At 33.2% G+C, this 16,587-nt stretch overlaps 1 pseudogene; it reads right to left on the bottom strand.

Moving 5' to 3' along the window:
- Positions 1-14,710: 14,710 nt before the first annotated feature.
- On the bottom strand, positions 14,711-14,772 carry LOC130042257 (uncharacterized; annotated as a pseudogene).
- Between the last annotated feature and the right edge of the window lie 1,815 nt (positions 14,773-16,587).

The following is a 16,587-nucleotide window of genomic DNA, read 5'->3' as shown; positions in this document are numbered from 1 at the left end:
TATTAGCAAACAATATGAAGTCTACCTTGAAAAAACATCTATGTTATTACAAAATTCTTATAACACAGGAGCATTTGAAGCAATGTACGCTAAAAGGTATCTCTTTGCTCTTCTTCTTTATGATCCACAAAACTCTAACTCTTGTCATTTTCTCCTTCCTTCTACTCTGTACTGTCATAGTTATTATTGTTTATGAATAGTGCTTCTCACTTTGGAGTTTTAGAGACTACCAAAGAGGAATTGTTCCTAATTTCCATTAAGTCTCTGCTTAAATGTCATTTTACTAATGTGTTCCAATCATATAGAAGGATTCTTGGCACATACTAAATACTTAATAAATGGTGTTGAATAAATTAAGGAAAAAATGAACAGGTGAAATTGCATTTGAAATTTTATATTCACTGCAATACAGTGGTCACAAATAGGAATCTTGAATTAGATAGTTATTTAGTGCTTTCTAGAATGTTTCCTAACATTTTATATCTCACTGTTCTCATCTAAAAGTGCAGGTAAAAGCAGTGCCTTATGTCAGAATTTGGGTTGGGGAGGAGATTAAATGAGTGATCTATGTAAATTACTCGTCATACTTAGCAGTTGGCATGCTCATAATAAATTAATATCACCAGTATTTTACAGAGGTTATATTGTTAATGATACTATCCATTTACAATTTTTACAAATGTATTGGTTTGAAAAGAGTAATATGTAATGTGCTGTGCTTACGATTGAATACAATAACTTGCACCTATCACAAAAATATAAGATACATATAAGAAATGGTAAATTTTCCAAAACATTCAAATGTAGGAAAATTGTTTTTTTTAGATAAGAGGCTTGGGACCGAATATCAGATAAGAGGCTTGGGTCCAAATTGCTGAATTCTCAAATGTGTAATTTCAGTAATGATAAAAAGAAAAGACTATAAACAGCAGTTCAAATCTACGTGTTCGAAATTGTTTTAAAAACAAAACCAACAAAATGGCTTTTAAAACAATGCAAATGATTACGGAACATTATAAAGTAGTTTCTGAATTGGTCTAGTGGTTAGTTCCCTTAGCTGTTATTGCAGCCACCGCCACTAGATGTCACGCCGTTCTCATTCTGCACAAAAGACTATTGGCCCTGTTAAAGAACACTTAAGAGGAGAATTATGTGATTCTAGAAGTCATGCTGAATGAAGTCACTCAGAAGGACACATGTATTGAGAAATATTAAGAACCATAGTAAGGGGAGGTATAATTAAAGGCCAGTAGTTTCCTTAGTTGTTCTATAAAACTGAGTCTGTGGAGATCCAGTTGAGTGGGTGAAGTGTAGCCAAGGTGGGAGGAGGGCCTTGGGAATTGGTGGTGGGTCACTGGCACTCTTGTGGTGGATGTGGTTTTAAAACATTATATGCACAAAACCCTAACCATAACTGTATCATTTCATATAAATCATGTCACTTACATAAAAGTTAGCAGGCAAAAAAAGAGAACTGTTTCCATCAGAATTCAAATTCCAGGCTCTTTATAGACATAGTAACAAAATATTTAGATCAACGTTGATATTTGATAATATTAGCTATTCATAAAATTGTGTGTCCATGCAAATGAGTTACTATTTTAATCAAATCTATTTGCTGATTTAGTCAAACATAAATTTAATTATTTGATAAAAACTGTTTATGAATTTAACAATTACTTGCTGGTGGGGCATTGTTTATTTTGTTTTGGGACCACATCTGTCAGTGCTCAGGGTTTACTCCTGGCTCTGTGCCCATCGATCACTCCTGGTGGACTCCTGGACAATGTGTTGTGCCACCGACTGAACCCAGGTCAATGTGTGCAAAGAAAGCACCCAAACACTTACTATTGCCCTGTCCCAATACTTGCTAAGATTTTATCTAATTTTACCAATAATTGTTGACGTAAGGCACTGACATAATTCTTGCTATACTCTAAATATATTGATTTTGTGCCTGAGAACAATTTTGTATTTGTGTCATATAGTCGGAGGCAGTGGTTCTAGGCTACTGCAGCAACAGAAATGTTTTGAACTCTATGAAATTTTTATACTGAATATTGCACTGCACTATAGCACTGTCCTCCTGTTGTTCATTGATTTGCTCAAGCAGGCACCAATGATGTCTCCATTGTAAGACTTGTTACAGTTTTTGGCATATCAAATACTCCATGGGGAGCTTGCAGGCTCTGCTGTGCGGGTGGGATACTCTCTGTAGCTTGCCGGGCTCTCCATGAGGGGCGAAGGAGAGGTTGGCTGCGTGTAAGGCAAACACCCTACCCGTTGCACTATGGCCCCAGCCCTACTGAATATTAAGGAAAAAATTTACCTCTGAATTACTCATTGAGCAGGAAAAAAATGCTGGCTTTTAAAATAATAATTTTAAGGCCTTCACTGGTACTATCTGATCTAAAATAGGATATGTTAAACATTAATTTTGAAGTTGTTGCATAATTACTCACCAATAAATGTTGGGGACAATTTATGTGAGTAAGAGAAAAGGGCTATAAGTTAGAAGACATGTTAAACTGCTTAGGTCTCACATTTCTTCAGATATGATCTGTGTTGCACAGTCACTGATTCTTTATGAATTGTTTCTAATCTGTATCTATTTATGTGAAGATTCCATGCAATAATTTATGTGAAAAATTGGTTTGAAATTTAAAAATTCTGGTTATTCTTATAAATTGCATGTAAACTGGTTAGTGGGAGTTTCTGGAGTCTCCCCTAATTTCTCCAGGGGCAATTGAGGGTAGGGAATGTAAGTATAGAATATACACATATTTCTTCTATTTTTTCCCTAGCCCTACTCAATACTATTGTAGGACATTTTTTGCTTTGTGTTAAAAGTCAATCCAATTTCTTTGTGTTTAAAATATCATATCTTTAGGTTCAATTTGGTTCTGAATATTTAGTGGAATTTGTTTATATTGAAACATCACAAACTTAAAATTGAATTTAAACTTCAAAATTAGAAGTAAGCTTACTTGTTAAAACACAGTCTCCAAAGCCACTGGCATTTATTCCCCGGACCCAGTTTGACCCTGTTCACTCTTCTTTGATTGTCTGTACCCATTTCAGATTTTCAAACTTCCTTCTTTTTCCATCATAATACATTCGTATTCACTTTTTTATGTAGAGTCAGTTCACTTTAGATTTTCTGTCTCTTTTCATAAAGGACTCTTGAGACATACAGTCCTTACTTTAAAAGGCAGAGGAAGATATCTCTTATATAATGATAGTTATTAAATTGAGTGGAGCTCTTGATACTAATTGCAAAAATTATATTGTATTCCTTTTGAAATCCACTTTGCTTATAATGTGGACCCTATTCCCTTAAGTTACTAAGATCTGCAGAGCAGCATTGATCAATCTATGGTATTTGAAATAACCTTCATTTCAAATTATAAATATATTTTGAGATTTTGAACTCTGTTACAGAACAAATTCATTCTACTCTATTTCATTAATTTAACAAATTTATTGGTGTGCAAGTCTATTTGTTCTCATTTTTTTACTTTGTGTCTGATTTTATATTATTACACTTATGAATAAATGTAGTTAATAAAACTCCTGACCATTTACATATAATGTATATAAATATATACATACATATCCAAAAATATACTGTTCCACCTGTGGGCTTAAAAAATGCTGGTTTCCTGAGCAACATCTGGAGTGATCCCTGAGCACAGAACCAGCAGTAATCCCTGATCACCACTATGTGTGGTGCAAAAGCAAACAAAAACAAAAGAACACATTTTTCAAAAGAAACAAAATGGCTTTATTCTATAGATTCCACTCTTTTCCTGTTTTCAAATATCTATTGTGAAATGTGTGTTGTTTGCTTTATATAGCTATAGCAACAAGTAGCAAATCATTTTGTATGATACTTTTTCTGCTGTCAACAATAAATTATAATAAAATAAGTATATTTCTTATCTAAATCACAACAATAATTGCACTTGAACTGTAATATTTGCCTGAAAATTACCTAAAAGATGGTAGTTATATAAAATGACTTCAGTAAGATCATATATACTTTATCTCACATCTATAATTTTGTCAATACAAAATCTTCTGTTTGTTATGGAAAATATACATTAAAAATGCAATTCAGAAGACAGAAATTTTTCTGAGAATTACAATGTGCTCTAGGTTAAGAGTTGTCTCACTTAGAGGTTTCATACAAAATCAGAATCATCAGCTATTGTAATGCTACTAAATCATAATCATCGAGAAGATTTCTGTCCATTCCTGCAAAACACATATCAACTGAATAAGAAATCATGGAACAACTTTAACCATTTTAACCTCTGTAGAGATCTTTGGGAAGTGAAATTTGGCGTGTGTGAAGGAGTAACTAGTCAATATTTCCATCTTATTTTTGTCCATCTGTTTATCGAATCTATATTTCATAATCTATATAAAGAACAAGGCTGGAATGATAGCATAGCTGGTAGGGCGTTTGCCTTGCATGTGGCTGACCTAGGTTCAATTCCTTTGTCCCTCTCGGAGAGCCTGTCAAGCTACTGAGAGTATCCCACCTGCACGGCAGAGCCTGACAAGCTCCCCATGGCGTATTTGTATGTCAAAACCAGTAACAAGTCTCACAATGGAGACATTACTGGTGCCCACTCGAGCAAATTGATGAACAACAGGAGGACAGTGCTACAGTGCTATATAAAGAACAAAATGTACAGTTAAATAGTATATATTGTAGAATTGGACAAAACATTTTTCTGTTCTCTAGGTAGGCATTTTATGGTTAGCCAAATAATCAAAATGATAAATAGTTGAATTTAATTATCTAAATATGGGTTAACTATATACAGTATAAGGATTTTGATTTCAGTGGGATAGAAGAGAACTAAGGTACTGGAGCTTCAAGGAGAGGGAAAAGTGGAGAGAAGATGAATTCTGTGACAAGAAGAATTTTTAATAATTAAATGTTTGTCCTTTTATATAGATAAGCTTCTCTATTAAATAGATTATTTATGGAGACAATGAAATTGAGGCAGTGCTCAATTTTTAGTCTCCTAGGTACTTACAGGAGTGAAGTTGAAGGGCACAGTTGACTTTAACTTTATGTGGTTTACATATCAAAGTGGCTTGTGTTTTCCACTGCTTAATGATGCAAATATGCCATAACTATTCTATCACAGAGAATATTATATGTAGTGGTATTGATGTTATCATTTAAGATTGAAAAATGTTGTTAGGGCAAGCACTAAAAATACTGAAAGAGTAGTGCAGTAGTTATTGCACAATGCTTCAGATTAATAATTCTCATTGCTATGATCTAACATTTAATAACTAACCATATCTTGAATTATTCTTGGTCTAATAAATTCCAGGTCCTGGGCATTTTGTTTTTTCTTTGCATTGAATACTGATGGGTAAAAACATTTCCAAGGTTATTTTGAATCAATTTAGTTATGGGTCATTCCAGATTACTTTTATTTGCTCGAGTGGGCCCAGTAACGTCTCCATTGTGAGACTCATTGTTACTGTGTTTGGCATATCGAATATGCCACGGGTAGCTTGCCAGGCTCTCTGAGAGGGGTGAAGGAATCGAACTCAGGTCAGTCATATTGGCTGCATGCAAGCCAAACGCCCTACCACTGTGCTATCGCTCCAACCCTACTTATATTTATATATAAAAATTATAATTCCTGGCTGGAGAGATAGTAAAGTTGGTAGAGTGTTTGCCTTGCATGCAGCCAACTGATTTTAATCCTTGGCTTCCCATATGATTGCCTAAGCACTGCCAGAATCAATCCCTATGAACTGAGCCTGTAAGAAGCTCTTAGAACCAACCACCCAATGTGACACAAAAATTAAAGCAAAAATGTCCTGAGTTAGTGTGTATAAATTACAGAGGAAAATGTGATTTATGGGTTTCAAAACTCTTATGGCTAAAACTGGAGTCCTCAGTTATTGGAATAAAATAATGACTAGACATATTAGTTGTCATTCTGAAATGTACCACTACCATTTTGAAACCAATTTTGATAGTTCTTTATGAATATGAACTTAGATTTGGCCAAAATTTATTATTCATGAATTCATACCATACTTTCTTATATCAAAAAGCAGAATATTTCAAATAAGAGCGGGAGATATCTTCTAAATATTTCCTGCTCTTATTTGAAGTAATAAGTTACATATAGTAATAAATATATATTAGGTTATATACAAAGTTATATAAATATACAATAAGTTATATATAATAAATATAAGTTCTGCAATATATTTATACTGTCTTTGTGAGATAATATTTTACACACATATTAACAGTGTTTTACGTTCTTGAAGAGAAAATATTTCACTTATTAAATGGTGGCAGTGATGACTTGTAGAGATATTACACTGTGGCTGTTTCCTTGAAAATGTGGTGGTAGCTTTCCCTACTCTTCTTCTGTCAAGCAATATGTAGGCTCATTAAATCCTGGAGGTTTGATAAGAATAGTTATGGACAAAGTTCTCACACTATCCCACTTCATCAATGAGCAAGTAATTAAATTCGATTCATAAATCTTCAGCTGCTATGTCAAGACTTTAGCAGTTCAGTACTGCAATAGCCACAAAAGCATGTGACAAAAATAATGCCTTTCTTCAAATGAAAGAGAATAAAGATGAAAAATGACAAACACAACAGATGTTTACAGATGATCTAAAACTGCTGGCTACAAGTTCTAGTCCTAAGGAAAGAGAATTGGGGACACTAAAATGTCTCTTCTTTACTGGTGTTTGGATGAGCTATTTATATTTTGAATGAAAACATGTATTGCTGTCCTACTTAGGAAAATCCTTAACTTAGGAGAGTCTGAGTTGAAAAATGTCCTCCTTTACTTTTTAATATTTATAAGTCAAGACTAGTGTTGGAGAATGTCTCAGAAAGGGGGAAAAATACTAAAAGAAAACAAACTGTAAAGTCATTTTTACCATGCATTATTCAATTAAACAATGTAAATGTCTAAAAGAATCTATTGACTACAACTGTACCTCATGGTGTTTCACTAATAAAAATTAAAAAAGAAAAAAAAAGAAATAAAAAATAAAAAAAGAAATACACAGTATAACTATGAAAAAATATACACAAAGAAATATAGTTCTTTTTTAATGAAATCATTTTTCAATAAATAAGAGTCCTTAAATTCTAGGAAAAAAATAAAAGAATCTATTGGGTCACAATAATGAAAGACTTCTGTATTGATATAAGTCTAACTCTGAATGCACAAATTTATAAGAAAGAATGTTCATAGATTTTTATTTCAAATACTTTTTGAACAAATTAAAGACTCAGTGTCAAAGCTAAAGTTAATTCTGTTAAGAACTAACAGAAGTAAAACCAATTCCTGAAGAACAAATTAATAAAAGTTTCTGTACACACAAGAAACACATTAGCAAAATTGAAATACCAAACACAGATTGTGAAGCTCAAGTATACATGATTTTAAAGGAGCTTCATAGTGAGAAGGCTGTGATAACTTATTCTTCCCAGTAACTGCTTATAATATTATAAATTCCTTATATGATAAGTAATTGGTTAGTTTTTGCCTCATTTCAACTTCAAATAGCAGTTTAGGTTTTGCATATGAGAAAAGTCATAAATAGGAAAATATGCAGGTCAAGTTAGCCTTGCAAAATAGCTTTAATTTAGCTTGCTTGTATGACTAAACTCGTTCTTTCAGCTTAGGGAATTTTCAAGTCTAGTCTCATTTGCGTTTTATTTGAACAAGATTAAAAACATAAAAAACATTCCAAGTGTGTAGCTTTCTAAGTAGAATCTTTTCTTGAATATGTATTGTTTTTATGGGCCTCTAACATTTTAGTAGTTTTCTCAATGGAGATCCATAGTCAACAATGTGTTTTGGTATTTTAAAACATAGTTTTCTCTGGGAAGACAAAAATAATAGTATTAATAAAATTAATAATGATAATATGAAACATAGAAAATAACTTTTTTTATGAGAGAACTGGGAATATATGCAAAGATAACCATAGAAAACAATCACAAGCTTATTTTCTAAACAAAATGTTGTGATTATAAGGTATGTACATTCACATCTATGAATTAATGTTTAGCAAAAGTTTTATGCTACCTATAAGAGGGAAAAATACCTATTCCTCAAATTGGATGAAATATAGAAAATACCAGGAAATACCTCTAAGTGTTATTTATATAAATTAAATTTTTTCTTTTTATCAGAAAATAAAATGTCTTATATGCTGATTCATATTGTTAGTTAATCCTATTTATTTTTATTATTACTATGCAATAATGTCTGATAAACATTTTCACACAAGCATTCCTATGAGAAGACAATAATGAAGGAATTTTCTATTATCATTTAAATATTTTACTGTAATAAAGGCTCATTAATGTTTTTGTTTAAAGAATACATTTTGGGACTTGGGAAGAGCTCAACTGCCAGAGGATCATGCTTTATATGCACTGAAAAATCGAGTTTAGACACCAGTACTGTGTGGCTCCCTAAGCTCTGTTGACTGTACTTCTGGAGACCCCAAGCATAGCCACAGTAACCTTCGTTTTTAGCAGTACCCTGGTCTACATCTCCACATCCTTGGTACTAATATTGAATGCCCAGCCTCTCCACTGAGTATGGATAGGAGGGGGCCCATGGTCCCTTGAACTATATAGGAATTTCTCCCTGTTAAAAAAAAAGGGAGGAGGAGGAGGAAGTGGAAGAGGAAGAGGGTAATTCTTTTCTAGTTAGCCATATTATTTTTATTCTCTATTAACTTTTCTTAAGTAAATATTGCAGGTCACATAGTTTCTGAATAAGTATATTCAACAACTTGGAATATGAAGAAGCACTGTTGATAACAGGATGGATATAGAAAAGGTTTTGGACTCAGAGTTAACAGTAACAAAATCCTGGATCTGACATTTAAAGAGTAAATAGTCTTGGTAAAATTTTTGGCTCCCTTGAACCTCGGCTTATCATTTCTATATTGGGGGTCAGAATAGCACCTATCATAATGTTGGTATGATTTGTTTTGAGCAAATGCGCAAACCTTTGTAGTAAACTTTTGAGTAAAAGTTCTTTACTACAACCATTTTAACAGCAATTTTTTCTTTTCTTATACACTTGGCCCTAGTTAATTTTGCTTTTTAGAGAGAGATGAATTAAAAAGGCTGTAATAAAGAGATGGGAAGATAGCTCCAAGGGCTTGAGCACATGCTCTGCATGAGGGTATCCAGGTGAGACTCCCATACTTCACCTCATGTTCTCCCTAGCAAAATGCTGGGCATGCCCCCTGAGCACCACCAGGTGTGAGCCCAAATTAAAGTTAAAACACATAATGAAGCACTTCTATTCTGTTAAACTTTCTTATTTTAAGAAGAGGTATCAATCTCCAAACACTAGGATGCATATTGTAATTGAGATTTGCATGTATTATGAAAATCCTCTACCATATTTCACTGCATAATTCTCAATCCATGTTTTTCCTGAATGAAAATTGTTATATAATCTTTCTGTAGGAAGTGGTCATATAGTGTAATTGTCACATTGCTTAAAAGATAAACAGAAAATCAATGTATTCACCTGTGGCATATGGATGTATATTTGTCTTCTCGGGCAATGTGAACCTAAAGCTTAGAATTTTCAGTATACTTGAATTGTCTGTATATTTACAAAAGCTACTTTCATGGATAATGCAGGGTATTGTTTCTCAACTCACTTGAAAAACTTTAGGCATAAGCTGAGCTGGCGTAACTGTCATAAATGAATGTCATATAATACAGTAAGACTCACATCTTTCAGTACTAGCTAAATTGCACAGTTCATCTGCCAGTAATACGGTGAAAGAACAAGCTCTGCTTCTTTAATATTTTTTTCTTAGATCACATTGTGAATTAAGTGAAGCAGCTTCTCTGTGCAAAGAAGATGCACAGGCACCAACAGGCACTCATTTCTAGTTGCGTAATGCCTATCTTGCAGCTATTGGATATATGTGCAAACCAAGGCTTTAAAGATCACTTGAGCTGCTTCTGCAATTAAGAGGTGAAGAGTGGTGATTACCAACTGTTGCCCACTGGAAATATTAAACACCTGTCCTTAGAAATGTTATGCATGAAGATAATAAATAACTATAAGTTTGTAATATGAAAAAGGTATCAAAAGATTCAAAGAATGGAGAATTTCAATGCATTTGATGGATCTGAAGATGCTGTAATGACAGAGTGACAAAGCAAACACAATTTAAATGAGTGGTGCTGAGGACAGCAGGTCAGATGATAGAAACAATGGCAGCAATGTGTCCTCAGACACAGAAGATTTAATTTTATGACTTTGTTCTTCACAACACTGTAGTAGATTTTCTCAAGTCTAATATTTCAACTATAATGCACAAATCAATAACAACTAATGTGTTAGCTTTGCTTTCACACAGAAAAAAATGTTCACTAAATTGTCACAAAGATATGATGTCTATCGATTTGAACTATTCACTTTTAATGTATATTCATCTTAATATTGCACCAACAGTAAATGACTTTAAGTAACTATTGGGGGTAACAAAGCAAAATTTAAAAAATGACTTTATATAATTATTGAACCCCACTTTTTGGCAGAAAATGATAAAAAACCTATGACCTCTATTCAGTGAAATACAGGAAACTGCTTTGGGACTGACTAGGGATGCTGTTATTGTTATTATATGTAATGTTTGTGACTATTGGTGAATATCTGAACTATATTGAAAGGTCTAAGCATATAGATAGACCTGATGCTTCACCAAATCGTCTTATTACCAGATTGTGCGCTAATTAAAAAATCTGTTTATGTTTATTAATCATTATCAAACAACAAACAATTTTCACTGTTTTAAAGAAACACTCATCTGGTATTACTAATGATTTACTTTGGGAGGGATAGGAAATGTTTTACTCATTTCTTGACTTCAGTATTTATTGTTTTATGATAAATTTGGTAAAGTTGATATTAAAAACACAATCTAAATTAGTTTAAACTAATTATTAAAATTCTTCAAGAAATTATGAATTACTAACTGCCTCTTATAGTTGTCATAGCTTGTAAAAATTTGGTTATGATGGGAGGGATGACAGTGCTCAACACCAGATTTGTCAAATAGATTTATTTTTTCTTTAGCAAGTGTGGTTGCTATGTTTTCTGCCAAGTTGGTATCCATACTTAAGATTGCTACTCTCAGTGTACAGAACATCATGAGGGCTAAGATTTCTATAATATAAAAATGGAAGTGTGTGACAGTTGAAATCAATCTTGAAACCAACTATTGAATCAAACTTCCAACGAATTATTTTTTCTTTTATGGCAAACTTCACTTGTGGCCAATTAATTATGCAATGAAAGAACTGCAATGAATGTAGCAAAGAACTAATGTGTAACTACACAGAACTAGTATAAGTTAAAGTTAGTGCCTATAACATCTCTAGTATAATTTCTGTATTTAAATTTCTAGTACTTATCCTATAAAATTAGTACTATTCTTCTCAGTAGTGCTAGTTTTATATCATCTTTAAAATTTTATTAGTACAACTCTACTACTTTTCTATTAAAATTCCTTTACTCACTCATATATACAGAATGTTCTGTTTCCTTCAGCTTTATTAACACATTGAAACAGGAGACGTAATTTGTGCTGTTTAAACCACATTCATTGTGATCCACTGCAGGTATATACTGGATTCAGTGTATAAAACTGCGGGGTATTTTTTCTCAATCCTTCCCTGACTTCCCTTTTCTTATAACATTTACTTTAGAAAATTAGTTATAACACATTCTTCATATTCTTTCTCTACAACTTTGGGCTATAAAATTTCTAATCAATTTTATTATTCAATCTTATAATTCAGGACTAGAGTATTTTTGAAGGACTCAGAATCTCTCTGAAATGTAGTCATGAAGCAAATTAGCCATCTTCCAAACTCCCTGGGAAGGAGGGTAGAAGCCTGACATCGGTAAATCATTTGCTATAACTTCTACTCTTAATTTGGATAAAACAAATTTGAGGATATAGATATTACAATTTTTCTAAACCTACCTCTGCTTTTGCTCTGACCTGTGAATGTGATCCAGTGTAGAGCACTTACCTCACATCTGAGAATTAAGGGAAATAACCCCAAATTGATAATGATTAGAGCTTGATTCCTGATTCTTATCAGCCAAGTTTTCCCATGATTCCATTCTCAGCATGTGCCTATTCCAGCCACAGAAGCAGCGTCTTCTGAGAACATATTAGACCAGCAAGGTCTCCATTTCCTTCCCACCCAGACCTACTTGGTTGAGGCTCAAAAATCTCAATCCAACTGGACTGAAATAAAGGTCACTGTCACTGTCCTCACGTTGCTCACTGATTTGCTTGAATGGGCCCAGTAACATGTGAGACTTGTTGTTACTGTGTTTGGCATACCAAATACATCACAGGGAGCTTGTCAGTCTTTGCTGTGCAGCCAAGATACACTCGGTAGCTTGTTGGGCTCTCAGAGGGGGTGGATGAATTGAACTCAGGTTGGCCTGATCAGCCGTGTGCAAGGCAAACATCCTACCCACTGTGCTATCGCTCCAGCCGGAAATAAAGGTAAGTTATTCAAATTTATTTGTGAGAGCCTTTCAATTAAATATGGTTTCATTCTTTATATTTAATAGAAATGCTGAAGAGGGGTTATTTCAACCAAGAATTTTTATCTATTGAATTCTTTTCCACCTAAGAAAATTTATTATGAAGGCATGATGTAAATAAGAATACAAAAAAAAAAACCCAGGAAAACAATGAAGGGAAAAAAAGTAAAAACCAAAGGCTGTGGAAAGAGATGAAAGGGTGCGAAATCCAAAGTCTTAAGGCTTTTTTTACAAAGTGAAATAAATCCTCATGGTTAAACTCAAATATGTCTGGCATTTTCAAAATTCAATAAAGAGAAACTTTTTATTTTTATGTGAAGTAGAACAAGTATATTTGTTTTTATTTTTACTTTATTTGTTTCAGGAGCACTCCAAACAGGTTTTGGAGATGTTGGGGGCCCCTCCACAGATTCTCAGCCAGTTCAGTTGCTGGTTCTAAACAAGGATCAATGGCTCCAGGACAAAGGTTACCTGGGACACTGGAAAGGTGTTTGAGGGCTTTGGTACCAGGTGGTTCAGGGATTCAAACCCAGTTGGGTGAATGCCAGGCCTGCACTCTATCTCAGCACATGCATTTGGTTAATGCCAATTCTCATACTTCAGAGAAACTGCTATTGGCAAAGAAAGTAGCATAGCAGGTTTCTTCTCTGTCAGTCAAAAGAACTGTGGTCAGGGGACCTTGTAATTTTGTAAGTCATTTTTTGAAAATGTTATACTACGTTACTCCATACAAATTACTAATGTCCTCCAAGAAAACTTGCTTATATGGGTTTTATTTATTGGTGTTTTTCATGGGAGAAATTAAAATGGTGCTGTTTTAAGATAAGAGTAGCAAATCCATTATAGGCTAACCTAACTTTTTGAAGGAGATCACACACACATATGTATTTATTCTTAATTATATATGTTACAATAGTATATATAATTATATATAACACATATCTATATTATTATTGTGAAATATGTGTATATATTTCATATATATTTATATTATGTATATATTTCTCTGCACATACTGCTGTATAAGTACCGCGCTAACTGTTTGCGCCACTGGAGCTCCTCGGGCCAGAGCGATAGCACAGCGGGTAGGACGTTTGCTTGCACACAGCCAACATGGCCGAGCTGAGTTCGATTCCTCCGCCCCTCCCAGAGGGCCCGGCAAGCTACCGAGAGTATCTCGCTCGCTCGGCAAAGCCTGGCAAGCTCCCTGTGACATATTCGATATGCCAAACGTAGTAACAACAAGGTTCACGATGGAGATGTTACTGGGTCCACTTGAGCAAATAGATGAACAATGGGAGGACCGTGACCATGACTGTATATATTTCTATAAATAATATATGTAATATATATTTCTTATATATTTACATATATTTCTCATTGTGACTATAGCAAACTACCTTAAAGTGTGTAAAAACAAATAAATTTATTATCTATATGTTGTGGAGATGAAAAGTCAAAAATTATCTTAAAAGCTTAATGCCAAAGTATTAGCTGTTTTCTTTTGGAAGACACATTCTTTCTTTTATAGCTTTTAAAATCTTGTAGGAGCTTATAGTTTCCTCTTCCAGTTTCACAGGCCATCACTCCAACCTTTGTCTCCTTTGATCTCTGATATTTCTGCCTCCCTCTTAGTACTTTTGTGATCACACTGGACCCATCCAATGAGTCAGAAAATCTTCTCTGACTTTCTTTAATCTTTCTTGCAATGGCTATTTTGCTGTGGATGCAACATAGTCACAGTTCTGGAGATTCAGATATGGGCATTTTTAGGAATTGATGAGTTCAGAATAAACAGTTCATTATTTTGCTTTCTACAGTTAGAGGTTAAGGGATATTTATGGGTTGAATACTATTTCTAGAAGCCTAGGAATTTAATGTTTAAAATTTAGATAAAAATTATTTTTATATGTTATACAAATTCCCAAGCAAATACCTTTTCTTACCCTTGCTTGCAGACCCATGTTATCTATGAATATTGATAAGCATTCAAATAATATTTTAGACTAAATCTGCATTCTAAGTTCATGGGCATTGAGCAAGCTGAGAAATTTAGCTAATATAGAACATTTTTAATAAAAATGAAATATTATTCCTAACTATGAAAGTGCTAACCATCTCTTCTTTCATACAACACAACTATGAAAGTATGTACTTTAAATAACAGAATATTTTATTTTTATATTTCTAGGACAAAAATGTTAAATCATGTCATTCTCCAATTTTGTTTTGAAATATTCTCATGGAGAAAATTCACAAGTCATGTGTAAAAATGTGAATAAATATGAGAACTTCAGAAATTAGTAATCTTTAATATATAACTGAAGACGTGAATGCCTGCTCTGCTCATCATATTACATGTATGCAAACTTATTTATGAGTATATTAAATAAATGCTTCGTTGAATATAGAAGGAGACCTACTATTCAACTAATTAAAATATCTTAGTGACAAGCCATGGTAAATCTATGTTTTATAATTTGAATCACATGAGGAAGTTGGGAAGTTTTGTCATCATGGAACAAGAACGTAGCATTCTATTTACAATTTGAAAGATTTTTATCCCATTGAACTTCAATCCTGATGTATTAATTATAATTTAAGGCTCTTTTGAGTGAAACTGATATCTGTATATTTTTGCCAAGATTGAATAAGCATTTTTTTCCCTTGCAAAGACTGTGTTGTTTGGTAGTGAAGTTATATCTTTCTGCTTTTGTGCTTTTCTAAATACTGCTTAGGCACTAAAAGTCAGGATATTTAAATAAAAATCAAGCTAAAACAAATCTTTTCTCAATAAATGAAACAACTATTTATTCTATCCCCTTCTACATTTGGGGGATAGTGAATGTGGGTAGAATAAATACAATACATTAGATCTTTGTTGACACAAACATTTCAAAGGGGTGCAATTATTTATATGGAAATTCTCTGAGGTAAGGAACTACTTATACCTGCAAAATGAGTATTGTCCTTTTTATAAAAGTTAAGTCCCTAAGATCTGGTTATTGAATTCACATAGTTTTATAAATAGGAAGGAACCACTCTGATTATTTGACAGGAAATCTAAAGGGTAGAAATTGGGCAGAAGAGATGGGTAGTTTAAGAATGGGAAAATGAATTATGCTACAGAATTAAAATTTATACTAGAATATCAATTAAATATTTCAAAAGTAAAGATCTAAAGAAGCAAATATTTTTGGAAGTAGAAAAATTCAAATGAGGTTTTCTTGTATATCTGAGAGATAAGATTTTTTCCTGTTGAAATTTTGGTTACACTAAGGTGTGATTTCTGTTATCTTCATTGATTTTCTACTTGAATATTATTAGACTCTATAAGAATATACCTGCTTTATATTATATCATGGGCTAATTAGGAGTAGAACTGCACTGCCCTGTGCTCCCGATGATTTGCTCCAGCGGACCCGGTAACATTTCCATTGTGAGACTTGTTGTTACTGTGTTTGGCATATTGAATACATCACGGGTAGCTTGCCCAGCTTTGCTGTGTGGGCGAGATACTCCCGGTAGCTTGTCAGGATCTCCAAGAGTAAATAACAAAAATCCAGGAAACTGTAGCTTAAATAAGCAAACAAATGTTCATGTTTTTTATCTCATAGCAGTATGTATGTAGACATGGGATAGGCAAACTCTTTAAAAAATGTCATCAGGAAATCCAGACACATTTGTTGCCTCTCCATCATGTTTTCTAGTGTCATTCTTCTTCAAGATATTTACTATATTTGGTGAAATTTCTAATAGAATTTATATTAATATGATGAACAAATGGTCGTTAAGCTATTTGACATATTATTGATATTAAACATACAAAACACTGTCTTGATTAGTAATTTCCTGTGTTGGTTGGTAAGTCATTTAGGTGCAAGGATATTGAAAATCAGAATACTATTATTAAAATAGCTTTTCATTTATGAAAAATGTGATAATTTTAATA

This window comes from Sorex fumeus, unplaced genomic scaffold, assembly GCF_029834395.1.
Source record: "Sorex fumeus unplaced genomic scaffold, SorFum_2.1 ptg000098l, whole genome shotgun sequence".
Lineage (NCBI taxonomy): Eukaryota > Metazoa > Chordata > Mammalia > Eulipotyphla > Soricidae > Sorex > Sorex fumeus.
Note: the sequence above shows the minus strand (reverse complement) of the source record. Positions and strands in the feature narration are given on the sequence as shown.